General features: G+C 37.3%; 1 protein-coding gene across 21 annotated transcripts in view; it reads right to left on the bottom strand.

The window, feature by feature from the left end:
- Positions 1 to 15,328, bottom strand: part of LOC129060378 (protein PPP5D1-like) — a 272,742-nt gene that overhangs the window by 149,435 nt on the left and 107,979 nt on the right. For 8 of the 21 annotated variants that reach the window (XR_008527042.2, XR_008527033.2, XR_008527032.2 and 5 more), the window contains one exon: positions 13,029 to 13,206. The exons of the other annotated variants lie outside the window; for them this stretch is intronic. The gene's annotated coding sequence lies outside the window, so the exon portion shown is untranslated. The remainder of the gene's footprint in view (positions 1 to 13,028; positions 13,207 to 15,328) is intronic. 21 annotated transcript variants of the gene reach the window in all.

Below are 15,328 nucleotides of genomic sequence, written 5' to 3'. Positions count from 1 at the left end.
GTAGTTTCTTCAACAAATGTTGTTGGGAGTGGTGATGGAGCACAATAGCAGAATAGAAATCTCCACTCATCATCCTTTCTGCAGGGATACCAATTTAACAACTCTCTATACCAAAAAAGCACCTTCATAAAAACCAAAAACCAAATGAGCACTCTACCTGGTTTTAACTTCATATCCCTGAAAGAGTCACTAAAAAGATAGGAAAAGTGTCTTGAATTGCCAACACCACCCCTCCTCTATCCCTTAGCAGTGGTGGCATGGTGTGGAAAGGGAATCTGAGTGCTTGAAAGAGGAAGAGTACAGCAACTGTGAGACTTGCATTGAACTCGAAGCTTCCCTGTTAATAGCAGAAAGCAAAATCAGAATGAACTCAGTTGATACCCGCCCATGGAGGAAGCATATAAACCAGCCCTAGCCAGAGGGGAATTGTCCATCCCAGCAGTTGGATCTTAAGTACCTGCAAGCCTCACCACCATGGGCTAAAGGGCACCGTGGCCCTAAATGAGCTTGAAGGGTTGTCTAGGCCACAGGACTGCAACTCCTAGGCAAGTCCTAGCGCTGAACTGGGCTCAGAGACAGGGAACTGAACGGGTGCACCACTGACTAAGACAAAAGTGCTGGCACCACATCTCCCATAGCCCCAGCCTGCAAAGCTCATGGCTCCAAAAGAGAACCCTTCATTCACTTGAGGAGAGGAGACAGAAGAGTGAAAAGGACTGTGTATTGCATCTTGGGTATCATCTCTGCTACAGGAGCATATGACACCAGAGTCGCGAGGTCTCCTTTCTAGGCCCTAGCTCCCAGATGACATTTCTAGACACACCTGGGGCAAGAAGGAAACCCACTGCCTTAAAGGGAAGGATCCGGTCCTGGCAGCATTCATCACCTGCTACCTGATGAGCCCTTGAACCCTGAATAACAAGCAGCAATATCCAGGAAGTATTCTGTGGGCCCTTGGGTGAGGCTCTGAGACTTGTTGGCTTCAGACGAGACTCAGCACATTCGCATCTGTGATGGATAGTGGGCTAGACTCATTTTGCTTGAGAAAAGTAGAGATAAAAGTAAAGGGAAATTTATCTTGCACCTTAGGTACCAGCTTGACCACAGTCGGGTAGAACATTAAGTGGGCCCTTGGGGTCCCCAATTCTAGCCCTTGGCTCTTGGATGACATTTCTGGACCGGCTCTGGGCCATAAAGGAGCCCACTGCTTTGAAGCGTGAGTCCAAGACCAGATAGCATTTACCATAAGCTGACTGAAAAGCCCATGAGCCAAAAGGGAACATCAGCAGTAGCCCCCCCGTGGGCCTGTGGTGCCGGTGGCCACAGGGTGAGGTTCCTCTGCCTTTGGAGAGGGGAGGGAAAATGGGAAGGACTGCATTTCATAGTTTGAATGCCAGCACAGCCACAGTACAAGAGAACACCAGGTAGACTTCTAAGGTTTTTGACTCTAGACTCCTAGATGACACCTGTGGACCCACCCAGGGCCTGGAGGAACTCACTGCTCTGAAGAAAAGGACACAGACTTGGCTGGATTTTCCACCTGATGATTGTAGAACCCCAGGGCCTTAATTGAACATAGGCAGTAGCCAGGGAGTGGTTAGAGCAGACCTTGGGAAAGACCCAGCACTGTGCTGGCTTCAGGTCTGACCCAGTACAGTCATAGTGGTAGTGGCCACATGGGGTGCTTGTGTTATTCCACTCCCATCTCCATGTGACTCAGAACAGAGAGATAATGAGAGAGAGAGAGAGCACTATTTATTTGGGGAAAAATAAGGGAAGAGAACAAGAGCCTCTGCATGGTAACCCAGAGAATTCTTCCAGATCTTGTCTAAGATCAGCGAGGTGGTACCTCTCCAAGTCTGCAAGAACCAGAACCGCAGCATTACTGGGCTTGGGGTACCCCCAGTGCAGATACAGCTAGATCATAACACCCAAGTCCTTTCAATTATCTGGAAAGCCTTCCAAAAGGTCAGGTACAAACAAATTCAGACTGCAAAGACTACAATAAATATCTAGCTCCTTAAGGCCCAGGCACAGACAAATATGCACAAGCATCAAGATAATCCAGGAAAACATGACCTCACCAAATGAACTAAATAAGGGACCAGGGACTAATCTTAGAGAAACAGAGATTTGTGTCCTTTCAGATAGTGAATTCAAAATAACTGTTTAGAGAAACCTCAAAGAAATTCAAGATAACACCAAAAAGGAATTCAAAATTTTCTTAGATAAATGTAATGAAGAGATTGAAATAATTAAAATGAATCAAGCAGAAATTCTGGAGCTAAAAAATGCAACTGATATACTGAAAAATTCATCAGTCTTAGTAGCAGAATGAATCAAGCAGAAGAAAGAATTAGTGAGCTTGAAGACAGGCTATTTGAAAATATACAGAGGAGACAAAAGAAAAAAGAATAAAAAACAATGAAGCACATCTATAGAATCTAAAAAATAGTCTCCAAAGGACAAATCTAAGAGTGATTGGCTCTGAAGAGAAACTAGAGAGAAAGATGGAGGTAGAACATTTTTTTTCAAAAGGATAATTACAGAGAACTTCCCAAACCTAGAGAAAGATCTCAATATCCATGTATAAGAAGGTTATAAAATACCAAGCAGATTTAATCCAAAGAAGACTACATCAAGGCATCTAATAATCAAACTCCCAAAGGTCAAGGATAAATAAAGGTTCCTAAAACCATCAAGAGAAAAGAAAAAGTAACATACAATAGTATGTCTGGCAGTAGACTTTTTCAGTGTAAATGTTATAGGTCAGGAGATAGTGGCATGACATATTGAAGTGCTGAAGGCAAAAAAAAAAACTTTTACCACAGAATAGTATTTCTGGCAAAAATACCTTTCACACATAAAGGAAAAATAAAGACTTTTCCAGACATACAAAAGCTGAGAGATTTCATCAACACCAGACCTGTCCTACAAGAAATGTTATAGGGAGTACCTCAACAGTGAAGAAAAGGACATTAATGAGCAATAAGAAATCATCTGAAGGTATGAAAGTCACTGGTAATAGTAAGTACACAGAAAAACACAGAATATTATAGCATTGTAACTATGGTTTGTAAACTACTTTTATCTTAAATATAAAGGTAAAATGTCGATCCAATTAAAAACAAGCAATAACTACAACTTTTTAATACATAGAGAATACAATAAGATATGAATAGAAAAAAGCAAAAAGTTTAAAAGTGGAGGTAAAAAGTTAAGGCGTAGAGTTTTTATTAGTGTGTGTGTTTATGCAAACACTGTTAAGTTGTTGTCAGCTTAAAATAATGGGTTATAAGACAGTATTTGCAAGCCTCATGGTAATCTCAAATCAAAAAACATACAATGGATTTATAATAAATAAAAAGGAAGAAGCTAAATCGTATTTCCAGAGAAAATCACCTTAACTAAAAGGAAGACAGGAAGGAAAGAAAGAAGGAAAAGACCACCAAACAACTAGAAGACATATAACAAGATCACAGGGGTAAGTCTTTACTTGTCAATAATAACATTAAATATAAATGGACTAAACTCTCCAATCAAAAGACATAGAGTGAATGAATGGATCAAAAAACAAGACCCAAGGATCTGTTGTCTAAAATATACAAATCAATCAATGTGATGCATCATATCAACAGAATGAAGAACAAAAACATTCTGATCATTTCAATTCATGATGAAAAAAGCATTTGATAAAATTCACCATCCTTTCAAAGCAAAAACCCTAAAAAAACTGGGTATAGAATGAACATAACACAATAAAAGTTATATACAACAGACCCACAGCTAGTATCATATTGAATGGAGAAAAACAGTTTTTTCTCTAAGGTTGGAAACATGACAAGGATACCCATTTTCACTGTTATTCAACAAAGCACTGGAAGTCATAGCTAGAGCAATCAGACAAGACAAAGAAATAGGGCATCCAAATTGGAAAGGAAGAAGTAAAAATTATTATTTGAAGATGATATGAACTTATATTTGGAAAAACCTAAAGATTCCACACAAAAAAAAAATCCTAGTAGAACTGATAAACAATTTCAGTAAAGTTACAGAACACAAAACCAACATACAAAAATCAGGAGCTGTTTTTTTTTTTTTTTTTTGAGATGGAGTTTCACTCTGTTGCCCAGGCTGGAGTGCAGTGGCATGATCTCGGCTCACTGCAAGCTCCGCCTCCTGGGTTCACGCCATTCTCCTGCCTTAGCCTCCCCAGTAGCTGCAACTACAGGCACCCACCACCATGCCCAGCTAATTTTTTTTTTTTTGTATTTTTAGCAGAGATGGGGTTTCACCTTGTTAGCCAGGATGGTCTCAATCTCCTTACTTCGTGATCTGCCCACCTCGGCCTCCCAAAGTTTTGGGATTACAAGCGTGAGCCACCATGCCTGGCTAGGAGCATTTTTATATACCTACAGCAACAATCTGAAAAATAAATCAAGAAAGTAATCCCGTTTACAATAGCTACAAATAAAAGACCTAGGAATTAACCAAAGCAGTGGAAGATCTCTACAATAAAAACTATAAAACACTGATGCAAGAAATGGAAGAGAACACCAAAAAATGGAAAGATATTCCATGTTCATGGATTGGAAGAATCAATATTGTTAAAATATCATAATACTCAAAGCATTCTATAGATTTAATGCAATCCCTATCAAACTACCAATTATATTCTTCACAGAAATAGAAAAAAAGTCTAAAATGTATATGAAACCACAAAAGATTTGAATAGCCAAAGTCACCCAGAGTAGAAAGAAGAAAACTGCAGGAATCACATTACCTGACTTCAAACTATACTACAGAGCTAAAGTAACCAAAATATCGTGGTACTGGCATAAAAACAGACCAGGTGCGGTGGCTCACGCCTGTAATCCCAGCACTTTGGGAGGCCAAGGCAGGCAGATCATCAGGTCAGGAGTTCAAGACCAGCCTGACCAACATGGTGAAACCCCATCTCTACTAAAAATACAAAAAAAAAAAAAATTAACCAGGTGTGGTGGCACTCGCCTGTAATCCCAGCTACTGAGGAGGCTGAGGCAGGGGAATCGCTTGAACCCAGGAGGCAGAGGTTGCAGTGAGCTGAGATTGCACCACTGTACTCCAGCCTGGGTGACAGAGCGAGACTCTGTCTTAAAAAAAAAAAAAAAAGAAAAGACACATATTTCAGTGGAACAGAATAGAGAACTGAGAAATAAATCCATACATCTACAGTGAATTTGTGTTAGACAAAGGTGCCAAGAACATAAATTGGGGAAAGTCTTTTCAATAAATGGTGGTGGGAAAACTGGATATCCATATGCAGAAGAATGAAACTAGACCCCTATCTCTTCTATATATAAAACTATCAAGGATATGGATTAAAGGACTTAATGGATTAAAGACTTAAGCGGATTAAAGACTTAAATCTAAGACTTCAAACTATAAAACTCCTACGAGAAAATATTGGGAGAACTCTCCAGGACATTGGAGTGGGCAAAGATTTATTGAGCAATACCCACAGGCACAGACAACCAAAGCAAAAATGCATAAATGAGATCACATCAAGTTCAAAGCTTCTGCATAGCAAAGGAAATAATCAACAAAGTGAAGAGACAACCCACAGAATGGGAGAAAATATTTGCAAACTGCCCGTCTGACAAGGAATGAATAATCAAAATATACAAGGAGCTCAAACAAATATATATGTCCATAAATAATCTACTATCAAATCTCTGTAATCACTAACAGGGGTCACAGGTTGTATTCTGGTTGCTTTCTAAGCCCAAGTCATTCTCAGTTTTGCTCCCAGAAAAACATTTTTTTAAAATAGGAGTTGATGATGTTACTTTGACTTTTTAAACTTTTTAACTCAGGATTCTTCAAAGGCTTCTCATTATGTTACATTAAAATTCAAAATCCCTAACAGGAACTGAAGGAACTATCTGATCTCATTCTTCCTCTCTCTCCAAATACATCTTGAGCCCCTCTTTCCCTTGTTTGGTCCACTTCACAGTGGACATCTTTATGTTCATTTGAAGGACATGCTCATTTCTAAATTCAGAACCTTCACACATGGTCTTCCTTCTGCCTGAAATGCTATTCCCCAACTCTTTTCTATTGCCTTTTTATGGTTTAATCTATATATTTCATCCACAAAATAAAAAGCCTCATCTTCAGTCCTCTCGTAACAAATACTTCATCCTCTATCCTCATCCTTTTTCAGTTGTAATATAAACTGCTAGAAATATTGGATATTGACTACCCACAGTTTCATCTTTCACTGGAAATGGTCATTTGCTAGAGGCTATACTGTCTCTGAGATAGGGACAAAAATGCCTGGCACTATTCACAATAGCAAAGTCATGGAACCAAGTTAAGTGTCCATGAATGTTTGACTGGGCAAAGAAAATGTGGTACATATACACCATGAAATACTATGTAGCCATAAAAAGAATGAAATCATGTCCTTTGTAGCAGCATGGAAGTAGCTGGAGGCCATTATCCTAAGTGAAAATCGATTTCATTATCCTAAGTGAAATGTTTCCTAACTCAGAAACAGAAAACCAAATAGTGCAGGTTCTCAGTTATGAGTGAGAGCTAAATAATGGGTACACAAGGTCATAAAGATGAAAATAAAAGACACCAGGGACTCCAAAGGAAGGAGGCTGGGGGTAAGGGAAAGGGTTGAAAAAGAAGGTTTTCTTCTAGTGTTTCTATAGTTTCAGGTCTTACATTTAACTTGTTAATCCAGCTTGAGTTAATTTTTGTATATGGTAAGAGATAGGGGTCTCATATCCTTTGCAATTGAGCTTCTTAAAGATTTGTTACATTTACTATTTCTGCTTCTTTTCTTCCCAGTTCTCTCAGTCAGCTTCAACCAGCTTTGTTGAATCCATTATTCTTCTAAAATTATCCATACCTAGATTCCAATCTGATTGTTGATAAATTCAACAGAATATTTTCAAACATCAGATTGCAAAGTCTATCTTAAGGTTATATAACAGTTGCCCTGTCTCCTGAAATGACTTTTCTTGGCTTTTACGCACCTGCTAGCTTTGTATCCCTCCCATCATTGTTCAAAATTGTTCTCAGCCAACTTTGTCAACAGTGTTCTGCAACTTCCAAAATTGTTGGGGTTTTTCTGGAGTTCTTGGCTCTCTTTCTTCAAGGTTTTATAATAATCAGAAGATAATACCATTCAGTTTTTTGGTGTTATTTACTCCATCCATAACTCTAATGCAAATCTCTATTTTCAGTGTCAGATCTTGCTCCACCCCTTACTCTACTCAGTGCAATCCCACATTTCTAACTGTGAGTTCATTATCTTCCTCCATCCTCTCTATTGTTCCATTCATCCAGCAAAACAAACCAGGAACTTGAGACTAATATTTGACTTTTTATCATCTCTCCTGTCTCTAACTCACCACACAACTATGAGATGAAACTTTCTAAAATTGTACCCAGTTATGTAGGCCCCTTGCTTAAGTCCCCTCAATGATCTTTATTGTCCTCAAGATAAAGCCCCATTTTGTTTGCAAAGCTCACTAAAACTTTCATGAACTAAACTTCTCTCTCACCAGAGATACTCTATTTTAGTTATCCTTCTCTGTCTTGTCTAGAAAGGCAGTATAATTCAGAAGAGTCTTGCTGCCTAAATTTGAGTCACATGGTTTGCTATCCATGTGATGTTTATTTGTATGGAGCTAGAGACTGAATTTGCCCAGGTCTCAGTTTCCCTTAATGTTAAAATAATAGTAGTATTCATCTGGGTATGTATGAGACTTGACATCAGACCTGTAAAATCCTGTGATGGTGCCTGGCAAGTAGAAATCACTCAACAAATTGTAGCTGTATTCATTATTATTAATAATAGTATTTCATTTTAGACATTAAATTTCTCCAGGGCAGGTGCTATGCTAGGTATTCAGTACATATTAATTAAATAATTGTTACTTGGATATAAAATAGTAGAGTTCTACCTTATAAAGCAAACTTTATAAAGCAAACTAATATTTCACTTTTTAAACTCTGAAATAATTGTGCAAATTAAGCACACTTGAAAGAATTGAGGTAAGTATACTCTAGGAGGTTACAGTAGAAATAACATATTGTAATATATATAAAATGAGAAGAGACAGTAAGACTAACCCAGGAAACTCAATCACTTCACATGTAAAGGCTTGAGAAATATTTTCTGAAATATCTAAAAAACAAAAGTTTTCTGTTTATCTATTGTGCCTATGCCATTGGAGAAAGTAAACTTTGTAAAATAAATCTCAACCAAAGGATGTCTTTCAAGCTTTCTTATTCAAACCTTCTGGCAGAGACTGAAAACTCAACCACTTTACTTATCAAAGACTGCAATCAACATAGCAAGGCTTAAGAAAGATAGGAATGAATAAGCTGTTCCACAGACTCTGAAGGTTATTAGAGTTTGATAGAGTCAGAGCCAGCCACACCATATGGTTGCTGAAAAATTCACTCATCAAGGAGAGTCATAAAATTGCAGTACATTTCTAAAGACATAAACCCCCTACCTGTTAAGGATCAAAAATAACCAGGGACAGAGAATTTGCCAGGGAGGAAAGTAAAGCAGGATTAGAAATCTTCAAAAACACCATTCCAGGATTTGTACTATATACAACTGCATAGCAGACAGAGACACACGTGAATTGTCTTTAGACAATACTGCCTCAATACTTACCCATTACTGACACATGCCCATACATGGGGTGTTTCACCAGTATGTGTCCTGATTCAATTACTGCCATGAATTTTCTTCTCTTCCACAAACTTTTCAGAATGAAGCAAGCACTATTTTTTTAAATAAATCCACAACATTTAGGTATAAAAGCATAAATATTTCCAAATCAAAGTAAGTCCAACTCTGAGTCACTAGTGAGAAATTCTCTTATATTGCAAAATCCCAGGTCCCAAGGATTGTATATAATTCAGAACAATTGAAAAGGACCACCAGTTTTGGGTTTTTTTTTTAAATTTTGTTTTCCATTATTTGTGGATCAAGTGGGAATGGTCTTCTGAGGGTAAGAGTCACCACTTGTCTCTCACCAGGCTTAAGAGAGGAAATTTTGCCCAGACTGGCAGCCTCAGTGTGCTGGATCTAGCCTTTGTAGGATCACCCTAAAGTTATTACCCTCCAAAGTTCTTCCACTTCCTCAGAGGTTTGCAAAGAAGCTGGAAGTGAGTCTTCCAAAATAGCATAAATCATGAATTGTAACTAATCAAAATGTGACTTTATTTTTGTTTCCCACAGACCTTTTAGGTTTTATTCAACGGGTAATTTTTCTTCATTCTTGGATGAAAACTTAGGCCCTGTGATTTTCTGCACATTCTTACAGGATTGGTTGCCGTAAGTCACAATCATTGTCTTATTTCAATAATTGGCATGTCCAGAACAAGATTTTAATTAGAACTTTGAATTTGTTTAAACATAAATCTCTCTTCTAGTTTAGACCACCTTTATTCTGGAGCCTGCAAAAAGCATCAGGAGAGTGGGAATCAGATATTTTAAGTCAGCTGTACTCACTGCTCTTGGCACATGATTAAACTTGACTCTTGTGAGGCACTTGCATAGGCTTTTCAGAGACGCTCACCTCTAGAAACTTCTATCCTGAAGTCCCATGGCCATCTGCTGTTCTAAGCAGATACTCTGAATTTTTCTTTCAGAATCTAGTGATAAACCCTAACTAGCCTCTCTCTGATGGGATATTCGCAGGCCTCTAGTCACCCTCTTTGTCATGATCTTAGATTACCTCAAGCCGATTCTCTATTCCACGTGACCTGCCACTGACCTACCAATCACACTCTCACATCGTTTGCTCTGACAAACTCTGGGAGTGCAGGATGTTTGCAATGCTGCAATGCTCTGTGGGCTCTGTCACCAGGCAATTGGCTTGTCTTCTGCCCACTACTGCTGTCAATGTGACCCCAAACTGCAGAGACACACATGGCTTTCTGACTTATCTTGTGAAAGCCTTCCTCACCAGGCTTAAGGAAGTGCCACAGACCCAGGTACATTGTGTGGAGGATGCCAAATTGGTCACAGAGCTCACAATACCATTTTCCCAAAGACATTGTCCTCAGAAATCTGCCGTCTCCACATTTCAAACTTTTGTATATTCTTCATCTGCTGAGAGTTCTTGGAGTGGTGAAGATGGAACTCAAGATATTTTATATAAATATATACTGCATATAAAGATATGCCTAATATCCACTCTGGTATCCCAGTCTCTCTTATGGTAGCATATTTGAAATGGAGTCAACACGAGTCTCCTAACACCCTGTCATAGCAGTATCATCTGCCAACACCACAGCATTTCCAGTTTGGGGCAGGCTCCCAGACTTTCCTATAATATTGTTACTTCTTTCTCTTTCATTGATCTCTAGAAAAACACACAATTTCTCCTCAATTTAAATTGGCTTTTAAATCCTCCATTCTTGGATTGGAGTGGATAAATAAGATGCTCAGACCAATTTTATTTTTTTCTTATGAATTGATCCCACTATATGAATCATAAAATGAAAGAACTGCAAGGGTTTCTCATGATCTACAGAGATCAGTTACTGCTGGAAAATTATATATATTTTATATATTGATATACATTATATGTAATTTCCTCAGAGTAAAAAATACAGGTATAAATATACACATGTATATATGTGGTTTTAAATTTTACTATCCAAATATTTAATGCATTTGAAAGCTCTGACAGCATTTGTGATGAATGATAAATCTTTAATTGCTACTGAAACACTCCTTAGACATGCCAAGTACATTCAAAAGAAACTTTTAAAACTTTCACTGAGGGTGAAAATATCAAAATCAATAATCCTAATAAACAACTTCTTAGTATTCCCAGAAATATTCTGACAGATGAGAGAGAAGATTTTTCACCTCTAGATTTTTCCCTCTCTTTCTTTTGATATCGAGTGAGCATATATGTCTTATTTGTGTGCAGAAGTATAAATAATGCAACGAAGGATCACAAAAGAGGAGCCTCCTCACAACTGATGAGCCATTTTTTTTTAATTAACAGAAGAAAAAGATAAGAACCATACTGAAACAATTGTCTGAGGTCCTAGAGGTAAACCTTAATACCTGCATTTTAACAGGTGTTTGAAATTGAACCAAGTATTGGAATAGAGGAGGATATAAAAAATGACTATGTTGTCAATTATTTCACACTTCAGAAAAATAATACCCATTTGAAATCTGGCAAGCATGAAAAAGGTCAAGTGGAAAGGAACTCTGCTACAGATGAAGGTATTGCTTTGCTGTCTTACACATAAATTACTGAATAAGATTACAGTATTTACAAGGAAAGAAATATTTCAACTGTCTAATGACTAATAATACCATCTATCTCCCTCCAAATATGATGAACCTTGAACATTTTTCTAGGTCTATTCAAAATTATTTTCTCATTCCTCATCGTATTAGATTGTGATAAGTGTATTAGATTGTGATAAGAATTATTCTGTGTATATATGTGTATGTGTACACATATACACACCTACACACATGTACACATATATACACCTACACATATGGAGACAGATAGTTTATTCAGTTGATGAATCAAGAGCGGTAACACAGGAGAAAGAATGGTTCATTGTAATTGTTGCAGGACATATGGTATTTTCTGGCCACAGGTCACATAAATAAGGAGGCGATAATGTTCCTATATTTACAATAATTAAAATATGTGTGGGACATGCTTAGTGACACATTTTAAAGTGTATCTTAAGCACACGGAATAAACAATGACTCACCAAAGTTGTGGAACAAACATGACACCAATTATGTTTCAAATGACAGGAAGAACCAGGAATGTTTTCTCTGGAGAATACAGCATTCAATTAAACAGGTACACTGAGAAACATGAGAACTATCTTCACATGTTTAAAATAGCTCTGTGGAACAGGAGATAAATGTTTCTTTAGGTGCCAGAGAGGAATAAGAAAAAGGTAGAGGGAGATCATGTTTGGATCATAGATAGAATGGGATATCTCAGAAGGAACTAGTTGTCTACAATCTGAGGTGGTCAGATAGGTGATTTGAATCATGTCTAGGATGGAATTTGACTTGGCTCATTCATAAACAGTATTCACACTGTTTCATCACCTAATATCACATTAAACTCATATGGGACATATTCAAATGGGTTAGAGGTAAAGTAGAGAGATACCAGTTGACTCCCTGCCCCAAGTAGGGCACCATATTGACTCCTACTTTTGGGCCTTGGTCAGAACAGAGCAAGTAATTCAGAGTCACAAAATACTTTTGTGTTTTAGCCCTTTCAAAATGGTCAGCTTCCTCTAACAAGCTCTAAATCTACTCTTTAAAATCCTGTATTTTGTTGCTCAATTAATTTATACCCTCCATTTTTTGTTTTCAACCATAAAACTATTCTTTATGGATTTCGTAACTTAAAAATTCATATGCTACATTGACAGCCCAAAAAAAAGAAAAGCACTTTCCTTTTTCAACATCTGTACTATTGTGATTTATGACTTCTTTTTATTTGGTTCTCTGTCTTACATTTTTTAGTAGGTGGAGGGATAGGAATCCATTCTTTGAACTGAATCGTATATAAATATCTGAGCTGAAATACAGTAACGGGTCTGTCGTGCATCACACAGTAGAACCAGAAAGATAAATAATGTAGCCGCATAAAAATACCTTATTATGCTTATTATAAACACCTTTGATTTTACCTAAACACAGCCAAGTACACAGTATTCATACTACCCTAGTGTTTTGCATAGAAATAATGCAACATATAAACTTGTATGTGTGTTTATTTTCAGTAATCTCTAATCACTCAATGGAGTTTAGTGTTAGTTCATCTTTAAATTTAAACCATTATTCTATACACATGGAGCTATAACATTTTTTTCTACATGGTGTCATATTTATTTCCACAAAGGAAAAGTGATGACAGAAACATTTTTTAAAAAAGGGGGTTCCAAAAAATATGTATTAAAACAACAGTAGATTTCCCATTAAGCAAAGAATTCAGTACCTCATTTTTCAGCCAGTTGAAGGAGCGCCGAGAATGTACTGGCTTTGGAAAAGATACCTCTTTCCAGCCAAAACTCTTCAGAGAAGTTCAATAAGAATAATTTCCACTCAGGAATTCCATCTTTCATATGCCAGGTGTCAGGACTGTCATACCTTTGGACTGTTTAGTCTTATCAAACCTAATAAAACAATCGTACATAACCACAAGGAAACATGTTGTTGCTCTTTTCCTCATAGTATCACTTTTAAGTTCAACTAAATTTACGAAAAACCAGTTTTGCATTTTTGAACATCTTGTTCAGATTTCTAACGAAGATTTTTCTTGAAAGCACGTCAATATAACAAGTTATTAAAATATACACATAAAACAAGAGTGATATTCAAGTGGTTATATACTGAATATAAACCCTGAGACATGAAGTTTAAATGGTATTCTTTCTGGAGAAAAAAATCTGTGGTCGAAATATTTTAGCCTTTTCTTACTGGCAGTTCACAGGGAGTCAGATAATGCTGGCTGGCTGCTGCTTTGTGCCAAACATTTGAAATTCAGTATAGAAAAGGGGCTTGCAAATTGTCTTCTTGACCCATGACTCAGTTTTGTGAGATGATGGTTTCCCATGCAGAGTTTCAAGTTGAAGATGCCCTTGTTTTATTTCTCACAGTTTATAGTTCTACAAAAGGAATGCAGTGGGAAGAATTTCTCAAACTAAATATTTTAAGGGTCACCTACAATTGATATTGTTTAAAGCAATTCCTTAACAACATTTCATTAAAATCTGTTTTAGTTTCTCCATCAATATTATTAGTGATAAGAAAGCAATTCATTTTCATAGAGGGCTGATGTGACCGCTCTATTGCTTTAGCATAGGAGAAAGCATAATATAGATTGCATTTAAAAAATCCTCCCTAGATTACATTTCTCCTGATTTAGAAGATAATAATATAAATTATTTATTTACTGACCTATCCTGAAATGGTTGTGAATGATCTCAGTGATTCCTGGACTTAAGAATTCCTGGCATTTAGGAAGGAGGTAAGTATTTATTTTGCTCAAGTGCCAGACTATAGGCTGGGTGCATACTGTCTCATCTAAGGGTCTCAAGTGTCCCCTGAGGTCCTCAATCAGTCTTGCCCTTAGTTAAGGGGAGGTTTAAGCCATGACTCATTTTCAAATCACTGGGTCCATGAGGCCCTTTCCGACCATAAATTGTAGTTCTAAATTCAGGGATTCAGTATCAGGTTTAAGACCAAGTCCTTGAGCTGTACATCAGTTTTAGTAGGTGGGTTCATAGTTTATTCTGCCATGCCTGAGTCCTTCTCTCAATAACTGATGTAATACTTCAGTTCCTCCCAGAATGTTTAGTCTTGTTTGCTTTAGCTACATTTCTGCAGTGACTGGAGTCTAGTTCTAGTACTTGCTACTGGTTCGGTATCTTTTATTGCTGACTTCTAGCATATCCAGTCATTAATCAATTCTGGCCTCCTATGATTAAAAACCATCCCTTTGGAATTACAACTAATAACTAGTGGAATGGAAATATTTATAAACCTGCATATTCTCACAGCAGTGCGATGCTTTGTAACATAAACTGTTATATTTGCCATGTTAAAAAATGGAGAAAATCATTAATTTTAAAGATTATTGAAGTAACGTGGAAGATGAATTTTTTTATCTTGTCCCCGAGTGTGAAAAATCCTCAAAGCCAAAGAGCCATGTTCATCATTGTATCCCTTGTCACCAAAATGGGACCTGGCCCAAAGCAGCAGGTCCCACCAGCAGGTCTAATTTCCAGGTTCTAATTCTTGCCAGTCTCATGCCAGAGCTTGATTCTGGCATCTGATAGCTTCATTTTAGAGCTTTCATGGTGTTGAAAAAAAATGTCAAAGATGCCAAGATAAGATTAGCAGCTGCAAAAGTTTCTGACAGAGCAGAGCAAACAGTTAATAAATTGAGGCAAAAGGGATAAGGAGAGAGTAGGCCTCCTTTTTCCTCTAAAAGCATCAAATATATAAGGTGAATCAAGGTGACTTTGTGCTTGTTCCACAGAGTCACACTTGACAAAGGAAAACTTTAGCTTAAAAAAATCAATGTGTTAGAGTAAAAGTATGTAACCTGCATCTTCTTCAAGATTATCCTAATTTACTTAAATTACAGATTTTTTTTTTTCTGTATTAGTTTCCCTAGCAATTAATGTTCCTACGCATGGACATATCCAGGGTCAGGCATCAAAAATCTAGAATTTTATTTCCTGTAGTCAGTAAAGCATGGAAATGTGAACAACATAATACATATTACCTTGA

Source organism: Pongo abelii, chromosome 6 (genome assembly GCF_028885655.2).
Source record: "Pongo abelii isolate AG06213 chromosome 6, NHGRI_mPonAbe1-v2.0_pri, whole genome shotgun sequence".
NCBI classification, from domain to species: Eukaryota; Metazoa; Chordata; class Mammalia; order Primates; family Hominidae; genus Pongo; species Pongo abelii.
Note: the sequence above shows the minus strand (reverse complement) of the source record. Positions and strands in the feature narration are given on the sequence as shown.